Source organism: Petaurus breviceps, unplaced genomic scaffold (genome assembly GCF_028583685.1).
Source record: "Petaurus breviceps papuanus isolate PSGF00001 unplaced genomic scaffold, PetGlider_PUasm1.0 545, whole genome shotgun sequence".
Lineage (NCBI taxonomy): Eukaryota > Metazoa > Chordata > Mammalia > Diprotodontia > Petauridae > Petaurus > Petaurus breviceps.
In genome coordinates, this window is record NW_027186366.1 from 2,914,045 (window position 1) to 2,924,769 (window position 10,725).

General features: G+C 48.8%; 2 long non-coding RNA genes across 2 annotated transcripts in view; both read right to left on the reverse strand.

Moving 5' to 3' along the window:
• LOC138172458 (uncharacterized) overlaps positions 1-10,725 on the reverse strand; it is a 36,117-nt gene that overhangs the window by 3,537 nt on the left and 21,855 nt on the right. The gene's annotated exons all lie outside the window — the stretch shown is intronic.
• The window catches only part of LOC138172456 (uncharacterized), a 12,142-nt gene continuing 4,936 nt past the window's right edge, over positions 3,520-10,725 (reverse strand). The window contains exons 2-3 of the long non-coding RNA XR_011171120.1: positions 5,009-5,079; positions 3,520-4,867 (exon numbers count right to left, since the gene is read on the reverse strand). This is a non-coding gene — a long non-coding RNA (uncharacterized lncRNA). The remainder of the gene's footprint in view (positions 4,868-5,008; positions 5,080-10,725) is intronic.

Genomic DNA, 10,725 nt, shown 5'->3' on the forward strand with positions numbered 1-10,725 from the left:
GGGGGGGGGGGGGGGGGGAGTTGATCCGTCCCTTTGAGGCTAGTGTGCTAGTGTTCATCTGTGGTGGTAGGAAGGAAAGCCAGCCCCTGGCTGTGCTGGTGACACAGTGTGCAATCATTATGAAACAAACCAAGTCAAACCTGAATATGCTCCAATTAGTGGTGAAGCTGGTGATGGTTTTTAAAGAGGGAGTCAGAAAGGGAACTAGATGTGGGAGGGGGAAAGGAGAGATGAAGAGAAAGGGATGGGGATGAAGGGAGAGAGACACACAGAGAGACAGAGAGAAACAGAGAGAAGGGGATGGGGGAGGGGAGAGAGGCAGAGAGAACCAAGGCTTGAATCCCATTTATCCCTTAAGGGATCATGGGCTTGCTCTGGGCCATTGGCAAAATGAAGGGGGTAGGCTAGATGAAATCTGAGGTCCCTTCCATCCCATTGCCCCCCGGCCCCCCCAATCTATGATCCTCTTGTTGCATGGACCCTGAGCCTCCCCCAGCCTCCACTTGCACCCCAGGCAGGGTGTCTGGAGTTCAGCAGGAACTTGTCCCCTTTCTGATGTAGAATTCCTAAGCCCTCAGCAGTGTGCCTCCCCCATAAGTGTTGTTTGACATTAGTCGGTCATGCAAACACCCCCCATGCCAATTTGTGACACATTTTTCTCTCAGGACTTCCCCACAGAGTCTGAGGAAAGAGCCCACGTGTGGCCAAGAGGTAATCTGTGACTTCTGGTTGCTGGAAGCCTTTTCTCCCCTTTGTGGGGGTGTTCACGAGCTTTCCAGTAGGCACAGGGTAACTGTTTGGCTCCTTTCCTCAGTGGGCCTACTTTGCTTCCAGCTCCCAGTGCTGTCCCTGTCACCTCCACTGTAAGGATGCTAACAACAAAAAATGCTACCTTTGCTCATCTAAGTGATTGGGCTCTCCTTTGGTTGAAGGGGGATAGAAGAAGCCACTTCTGGCCCTCTTCTCCCCCCTCAGGACATTCTTTCTCAGGCTAGGGGTTTCCTCCAAGCTGGCAGGCTGCAGAGTAGCCTAGTGCTTTTATAGAGCACCCACAGGGTGTGACCAAGTTCCTCCCCTATCTGAAGAGACTTCTCTTATACCTAATTGAAATGCCTTAGATTGACTGGCTGGTTGGTTGATTCAATAGGGGTGTTTAGGCTTTATTCACACCTTCTGACTTGATTGACCCAATGGAACCTCCACCAGATAGAGGTATCAGAGCTAGGTGGGATGGGGACAACTGACTGACTCCCTCACCCCGACTCTCCCACCCCTACCCCCTTACACCAAGATCTTAAGAAGAAGAAGAGAACAGAGCCTGTGCATTATTTGATGTGCATCCCATAGGTGACTGGCACTAGGAGGGGACTCTCAGGGGCCCAGAGAAATTTCCTGGTGGGTGTGGGAGTAGTGGCTTCTAAGGTCAGACCAGGAGGGCCCCATGATGAAGGAGCTGACCAAACAGCCTTCTCCTCATTTTAGTCTTTCTTAGATCACTTCTCAACCTTTCTATCCTCACCACCCCTTCCACTCTTAAAAATTATTGAGAACCCCAGGACCCCACAGGGCTTTTGTTTATATATGTGGGGGGACTTGGAGCATGTTCAACAATTGATGCAGGGCTGAGTAAGTCCTGGACTGTGGCTGTGACGGAGAACCAGGAGTGCCATGAGAAACTAAACACAGGTAGAAGCACACTGAGCAGAAGCATGTCTAAGGACTTTTATAAATTGATGAAGGATGAAGGGAGCAGAGCCAAGAAAATACTTTATACCCTCACAACGATTCCCTCAAAACAAATGGGGTGAGAGCCCCATGGAGTGAGGGCTGTGGCCCCCATGCAGCGTGGGGTGCAGGGGTAGGACTTGGAAAGCTGGCAGAAGACATCCTGAGCCTCTCCTCTCCAGGGAGACTTGCTTTCCTGCCAGGAGGAGGAGCAGGAGGCTTTCCTCAAAGAGAGGGGGGGTCCTGGGCTAGAATGAAATCTCTCTGACCCCATCAATGCTATTAGTCTCTGGGATGAGCTTCAGGTTCAGTCTCATTTCTGATGGCTATTTTAATATTTGAGGAGGAGGACCTCAAGCTCTATTTGATCCCTTTCCCTCCAAATATTAATTCCACAATGAACACATATTGCAATTATCAAAGAAAATTTGCTATCCGAGTAGATAGCAAAACAAAAATGAGAGTAAGTTTAACTAAGAGAAAGTGTTATCAAACAACACAGAGTGAAGGAGCTCTCCCACGGGGAGTAAGATAACTCAGCTAAACTGAGAGAGTCCCAGACCCCACCCAAGGGGATGCTCTCAAAGTCTCCAGGTAGCAGCTGGGAATAGGGCCAGGATGGAGATGGCACGCCCCTCTCTTTTTCCTTCAGACACCTGAGGAGGAGTGGGCTTGGTTCACCTTCTCTCTAGAAACTGGAAGCCAGGAGCCGGGCAGACCCCAGGACTGATTAGACTCAAGCTCTCTCACCCTCACAAGTGAGGAGGGGGAGGACCACTGGTCTCCACTGATCAGGAGAGAGTCCCTACCCCAGGGCTTACACCAAGAACTGAGAGATGTAGCAAGTATGATCTACATAATGACCATTGATGATTGCAGAAGGCTGATGATGCGATGTCCATTGGGTATCCAATGGATAGCAAAAATGGTGCCCATTTACAGCGAGGAGACAGTTGGGGGGGGGCGGGGAGGGAATGAGACGTGCAGATAGTCATAGGGGGAATTTGTCTTGCTTGACTGTATATTTGTTACCAGAAATTTGATTTTCTTTTTTTTTTCAATGGAGTGGGTGATGTGAGGGAGAGAAGATTGATTTCTGTTCTTTTGAAAAACAGCAAGTTGGGTGCCAAATGTGAGGGACGTGGCATGCATTATCAGGTGTCACCATGGCTTTCTTATTCTCTCTGAACTGTGTTACCCGGTGATAAGAGACTTCTCTTGAAACAGGAATGATCTGTAAATGTGGTAATATCAAAATAAAACACATCCACATAACTGCATACGATTCCCTCGTGACCCTGCTGGAAGGGTCTCTGGGACTCTGGCTTGTTGGCCCACTCTGAGTGCTGTGAATAAACTAGATGGACCTTTATTCTTCCTCTGCTCTGGGGAGCGAGAGCTGCATCTGAAGACTGTAAGAAGGAAGTCATGGGAGAGGTAAATGCCAGCTGTACATGCATGGGAAATGAGAGATGACAGCACTTTGGGAGAAGCCGACAGTTGGTGGGCTGGGAGTGTAATTAGGTGCAAGTGGGAAGACAAGGTTGGAATCTCTGACGGGCATAAGGCATTATGCTAAATCAATTGTTGATCAGGCACAAAAGTAAAGATGAAAGAACTAGAACTCCCCCCCTCCCATCACTAATTTAGAGTAAACCAAGATGAGTCTTATTCTATAAAGCCTGGTACCTATCACCTTTATAATACCGTGTTTCCCCGATAATAAGACACTGTCTTATTATTTTTTTGGACAGAAAAACACCAGAGGGCTTATTTTCAGGGGAGGGCTTATTTTAATGAACATTGACAGCAATTTAAATAAACAGGCAAATGTGAACAAAAAAATGTACCTTTATTCAATAATGATCATGTCATCTTCTTCAACAACATCGTCATAAGTGACCATACCCTGAATTCCGTCCTGGATGTCTTGCGCCTCCATTTCCTTCAGAAGAAGTGGACCCAATCTGTCATGTCCAGCAATATAGCTCTCTTTAAATGAATATGTCTTGTCCAGGTAACCTGCTCGTAGTGCCTTGGCGACACAGCTGTCAGTAATTTTATCCCATGACTTCTTCACCCAAGTCACGACTTCTTGCAGACAAGGTTTCACAAAGTTTCCATGCTGATTTCTTTCCATTCTATTTTCAATGTAGTCATTGACTTCCATGCACAAATGGTCCTTGAATGGCTTGTTTATTGCAATATCAAGGGTCTGGAGATAGGCAGTCATTCCTGCAGGAATCATTACTTGATCTATTCTTCTCTCTGCAAGGAAGTTGTTCATTTCTTTAGTGCGGTGAGTGCTGGCTGAATCCCAGACTATCAGACCTCTTTGGTTACCTTGCATAACAAGTGGCAGCATTAAATCAACCCACTTTCTTATAACGGCTTGTGTACACCAGGCTTTTTCGGTTTCAAGAACGTAAATGCCAGAATCACGTTCAATCTTATCTTTCTTGCCCTTACTGATGATTAGAGGTGTGGCTTTCTTTCCATCCAAATGAATTGCCAAAACACAGGTGACCCGTGCACTTTCATAGCCAGTGGTGGGAATGTAGATTGACGTTGCACCCCTGTGATGAATTGTTGTTTGAGATCCTTGTCCCATAAACACTGCAGTTTCATCCATAGCAATCATATTACAGGTTTGGTACTTGGAAATGTCGATCCTATCAATAAAGGACTTGAATGCAAGTGCACGTTTAATAACTTCAGCATCTTCCAGCTTAAACAGTGTTGTTGATCTTCTTAGGGACAGTTCATACCATTGAAGGAAACCGTCCAACCAGTGTTGTGATGCTTTGAATCCTTCTGAGACCATTTCAAACTCTGGTGCCATTGAAAGGGCAAATGCTTGTATATCAGCCCTGTGCACAACCAAGGCCTTTGCTCTCCTGTCAGCAATCCATTCACCAATGAGGATCTCCAAGTCAGGATACAGGGGCTGCTGACCTGATCTAGACCTGTGCTTTTTCCCTTTTCCCTCATCCGCCTGTTGATTGAGGTTATTATAATCTGCTCTCCATTTTCTGACCATTTGAAGATCCAAAAGTTTTTCTTTGCAGAAAACTGTGACTCCTCTACAATTGCTTTCTTATACTCAACAGTATAGCGTAGCTCTTTCTTTTTGTACTCATGTCTGGGGGTCAAAACAGACAGAATAATAAAATTATGACCATCAGTCCTTCTTTTCACTCCATCATGTCCCCTGAGTTCTTCTTTTTTCCTCCACCATGCCCTTTTTATCCTCCATCATGCCCCCTCACTCCCACTTACATACCGGGTTTTTATGTTGTCCTGCCTCAGCTCTCCTCCGCGGCACAGCTCTCAATGGCGCCAGCAAGCAAATCACTGGGGAAGAACAGGATGATGCGCTCACTGCTGCAGGTCTGATTGGATGCAGCTCGGAGCGCAGCGTGCGTTTCACGGGGGCGGAGGGGACGGTGCATACAGAGGGTACTGTAATGTAGCATGTAGCGCAGGGGATCACCTTCACTACAGTAGCAATCTCAATAGGGCTTATTTTCGGGCGAGGGCTTATTTTAGAGGAATCTTACACGGTAAGGGGAGGGCTTATTTTTGGGATAGGTCTTATTATCGGGGAAACACGGTAGGACCTCCATTGCATTCTCCAGCAGGACTCCAACCCTTTCAAGTTAGGAGACTCAGGCAGAAGAGAGGACTTGCAAGGGCAAGTGTCAGGCTACAGAAGCATGGTGCTCTCCCTTCCAAATAGCAAGCCAATGAGGAAAGTCAAGGAGGAGCCAAACCCAACAAGGTCCATCAGCATTGTCGAGGGTTTTTAAGCCATGTTGGAGGAGAGAAGGATCTATAAAGATCAGGGATGAGGCCACCATCACACCTGGCTTATTCTTCTTTTTCCTTTCTCTGTCAAAAGCAATGACCTTGGGGCTGAAGGGACAAAGCAAGCAATAGGGAGCTGATAAAAAAGGTAAGGCCACAGTAAGGGGGCACCTGGCTTCTGCAGAGGAGCTCAAGTCACCTTGAACCACATCCAAAGTCGGCAAGGATTTATTAAGTGCCTGCTGTATGAAGTGCCTTACTTATTTGATCCCCACAACCACCCTGGGAAGTAGGTGGGACTATTATCCCTCTTACTGGTGAGGTAACTGAGACAAGGTTAAGTAACTTAACCAGGGTCACTCAAACAGAAAGTGCATGTGTCCTCCTGACTCCATGCCTAGGACCCTCTTCACTGCACCCCATCTCTGATTCTTGGCAGAGGCTAGGAAAGCAAAAGAATGGAACACTTCAGGTCTTGAAGGATCAAAGAAGAGGCAAGGAGGATTGAGGAGAGACAGAGAGACAGAGATTGATAAAATGACAGGGAATTATCATTTGAAAAAGAAGCTCAACATCATTACAATTTATTTATAATTGTAATCCAAAAAGGAAATTGAGAGTTGAAGATTATGGAGGCGGCAATGGGTGCTGGTGAGCTCCAACACATGTCCCACCTGTAGGTGGCTGGGATAGAGGGGCAGCTGAGGAGGCTGAGGACCTCAGAGGTCAAGGAGCCTTGCTCATGGCCCCAAACAAGAGGGCAGGAGCAGGGTGAGGCAGAAGCCTGGGAGCTCCGTGAGGAAAGTCTTGAGGGGGGGTGATGCATGTGGACAGGCTGAACCTGTAGGAGGCAATATCAGAGGGAGGCCAGGGGAGCTGGGAGCATGGGGAAGCCTCTTCCTGGCTGCAGGTGGGGGGCAGGGGCAGAGCATGAGAGAAGGAGCAGCAGGATTGGGAAGAATGGCCAAGGATTCCAACCCATTCCATTCTATCAGCTCTTTTTAAGTGCCCAGAATGTATAAAGCACTGACTGTGAGAGGTGGTTGGGAAACAGACACAAAAAGGAAAGAATCCCTCTTTCTTCCATTCTGCTGGGAGGTACAGCACACACAGAAAGCAACATAATTCAAGGAAAACTGAGATGGGTGAGAACACCGTGGAATAGGTGAAAGAGTTGACTCTGGGTTCACATTGAGCTGGGTAATGCTGGGCAGGGGATGTCTCCTCTTCAGGCCTCAATTTCCTAATCTGTCAAATATGGCCTCCAAGTTCCCTTCTAGCTCCAAACCTTCATTCTGTGAACAGACAGGGAGATGAAATCAGGGAAGACTTCACAGAGGAGGCAGCACCTGAACAAGAATTCTCAAGTCTAGAGCTAAGAAGGGTGTTCTCTGGGCATGGATAACAAAAGCAGGAGAGGACAGGTTGAGGGGAATAGGATGAACTATGGCTGGGGACATCGTTGGGGGCCCAGCTGGGAAGGCCTGAAATGCCGGGCTAAGAAGTCTGCCTTTTATCCTGCAGACAATGAGGAGCCACTCCAGGTTTTCTGAGCAGTGAAGTAATATGACCTCTGTCTTATAAAAATAATTCTGGCCATTGTGCGGAGGATGGACCGGAGAGGAAAAAGTCTAGAGGCGCAGAGACCAAGTGAGAGCTTAGGACAGTTGTCCAAGGGCTGTTGTTTGTTCTTGAATCAGAGGACCAGTGGCCTCGGGGGTGACGTCCTGGCTTGTGCATGAGCTGGACGGAAGCGAGGCATAACCGCTAGCCTCGTGTCTCTCTCATGGAATCAGCGCCAAAATCGCTAGCCTTGTGTCTCTCTCGTGGAATCAGTGCCAAAATCGCTAGCCTCGTGTCTCTCTCGTGGAATCAGAGCCAAGGCAAGACATCAAGCATTGATTAAGAGCTTTCTGTATGTCAGGCACTGGAGGTAGAATCTGTTGTTTGTCCTGTTCCCAGGCTTTCTCCCTGATGGGCAGCATTGGCTTCTCACCACATTCAACTGTTGGCTTGTCTGGGTGTTACTTCCGAGCTCTCCTCACTCAGCGGGTGTGCTATTAGGCCTAGGCTGGAAGAAGCCTTGCCTATCTGACTCCCTCACAGCCTCATTTCTGACATTCGTCACCTCCAGGGAAGATATGGCAGGAGACTGAGACCTTCGAGTTTCAACCCCTTAAGGAAACTACTCTCAGAGGGGAGGGAGTCAGAGAGTGAGTGATAAGGAAAAGAAGGAGAAATAAGATCTCAGGAAGAAGAAAACTCAAAGACCTTGGGTATGAGCAGGTAAATCAACAGAAAACACATCAATAGCGGAAGGAAACGTGACCTCCAGACCTAGTAAACAAGTTCCGGGATTGGTGAATAAACGCTACAAAATGAAAGAGAGTGATCCGATGCTTGGTGATCAAACCAAAGGAGAACGTGAAGCCATGGCTTGCTGTTCCTGAGAGGCTCAACAGGGAAATGAGAATCATGTAAAGTGGGGATAATAATAGTTGTGCTCCCACGGATGGTGTCACTTTTACAAGCCAAAGAGTGTGCCCATCCTTAGCTCAGAATAAGACATTTCACATTGGGATCTCGGGATCACAGATGTGGAGGCAGAAGGGACATCAGAAGACATCTCTTCCACTCTTCTCAGTTTATAACTGAGGAGGTTAAGTGATGTAGGTCTCAGAAGTGAGATTTGAACCCAGATCTTGTGATTCCAGAGTCAGGGCTCTTTCTACATGTGGCATTGCCCTTTTAACCAAATAGCATAAGGTATGAAGTGACAAGAAAAGATCCCACCCCTCTGCACACATGGGATGCCAGACCACAAGTGCATGGTAGCTCTGGATGCAGAGAAAATGCCAACATGACAACACATGTGACCAGGGTGAGGCCTGGATATCACTGTACCCCAAGTCCCCCCCTTCCTTCCAGTGCCTTCCTCTGCTCATTGTTTCCTCCCTATCTGTCCTGGAGGTAGCTTGCTTTGTGTGTCCCCCATGAGACAGGGCCTGCCTTTTGCCTCTTTATGGTCCCCAGGGCTGAGCACAGTGCTTGGCACACAGTAGGTGCTCCTACTTGACTGTACCACTCTCAGGGCTGCATCATCTCTGCTGGGCATTGTATTTCCACCCTGCTACCAGCTGCAGGTGCTGCCCCCCCCCAGGGCCCCCTGTTCCTCTCAGGCACTGTTTGCTGTAGGTGCAGTGGCTGGTAAGCTTGACCTGAGGAAGAGAGGGCTGAAGTTCCTTCAGGGAATAGCTGAGTGCTAAATGTCACAAACAGAAGTCAATAAGAGTCAGTCTAATGTATAATCTACATCTGATTTCTTAATGTCTCAGGGAAGGGGAAGGGAGGGAGGGAGGCATAGAATGTGCAACTCAAAACTGTAAATAAAAATGCTTAAAAAACTGGAAAAAAAAAAAGAGAGTCTACTCTTTCCATGACTTTTCTTCTAGTGCTAACGTGATAGACCAAGCCCACACTTATTATCTGCTTGGGGTTAGGAAATTCCTTTTAACCTCTGTCATTCTGTGTTCCCCAATCCATTTTAGGGAGCCCACTTATTGGAAACCAGACAGAAGCCATGGGTGGTAGGGAGGAAGAAACCTTTCCTGATTGGCGTGCCAATAAAACTAGAGGCAAGAATAGAAGTGGGGGAAGCTGGCTCGGCTTGGCTTTCCCCTTGTGCTGTCTTCCTATCTTTGTTATATGTGTTAACCCCACAAGACCACTGGCTGTTGGACATTCCAGCCAGCACAGAATACTAGGCCCTCTATCCCCCCTCCCCTCCCCACAGTGAACCAGAGATCTGGTCAGCCACTGGGCAGGCAGACAGACGCCAATGTGAGAACTGCATGGGCCGGGTGTCAGTGCCTCAGCCCCACTGAACAGTGCTCTTCTCACTAGGCAGAGAAAGGGAACGTTGGTGGAAGGACAGACTGTATCAGCCTTGGGGACAGAACCCCCAGTTTCTGTCAAGCTGCCTTCGGTGTGTTTCTGGAGGTTTCCCACACTGATTCCTGAGTGCACTGGCTAACACCATTTTTTGTCGTGGCTTCTTTTCCATTTCACTGGAATGTGGGAATTTTTGCTGATAAGGTGGCTCAGCTGCTCCCATGGGCAGACCAAGGTTGCTTAATCTGGCTTCTGTTTTCCCGGGCAGCAGGAGGCCAGATGGTGCTTTCTAGGTCCCCTCTCCCCATCTCTTTTCTGACTGGCTTTGTCCAGTTATGGGCTTGGGGGGCTGCCTAGGCCAGCTTGGCCCAGGGCAGCAGACACTGAGGCTCTCCTTGTCCTCTGTCTCCCCACCTCTCAACCAGAGTCTAGCAGGGGGTAAAAGACATTTCCATAAATGACTCCAAGACCGACCATGCTAAATTGGAGGCTGTGTGATGTTGGATGTGGAATGAGAAGGCCAGGCCTCTCACCCTGGTTTTAGCACTTCTCAGCCATCTTACCCATTTCTCTTTCTTGCCCTCAGTTTCCTCATCTGGAAAATGGACTTGATATCTTGAAAAGACCTCTTCCAAGTGTGTCTCTGATGCGCATGGAGGTCCAGCAGCGCAAGGACAGCTTCAGTTCTGGTACCTGTACCTATGGTAGCTGCCCGGTGAAATAAATGCCCACAGAAGCAGTTTGATAAAACGACCCCTCTGAGGTTTCACCCTTTACAAGCTCGCCTTTCCCATCTTCCTCCAGGCCCTTTGGGGAGCAGCCACCCTGGCCCCTCTGCGCCCAGCATCCCTCGGCTTTTGTGTCGTTTCTGCATGTCCTCATGCGTGCACGAGGTCCTCCTTCTCAGCCTTTTCTTCGGGTCCCCAGAGCTCAGGAGCATGCCCAGTACTTGTAATGGCCTGACTGATAAAAGTCTCTTGATTGAATTCTCCAGAGCGATGATGTCCTCAGAATGAGCCCATCAGGGCCTCCCGCTCCCCTTCTTCGGAGCCGTCCGGCTGTTTCCACGAAGCTGGGGTCCTGGTTCCCTGAGCGGCCTCTGCGGCTTCTCTCCGGCTTTTGGGGACGCCACCTGCCACCTCCCCGCGTCCTGCTGCACCTTCCTGGGCTCCATCCTGCCATGGCCTGAATGACTGCCCAAGCCCAGACCTCGCGTCTCCAACAAGTCCCCTAGGCTTAGGCTGCAGGTGTCCTTCCCCCGCCTCCGCTAGAGGGCGCCCCACCCCCATCCTTCAAGGCCTG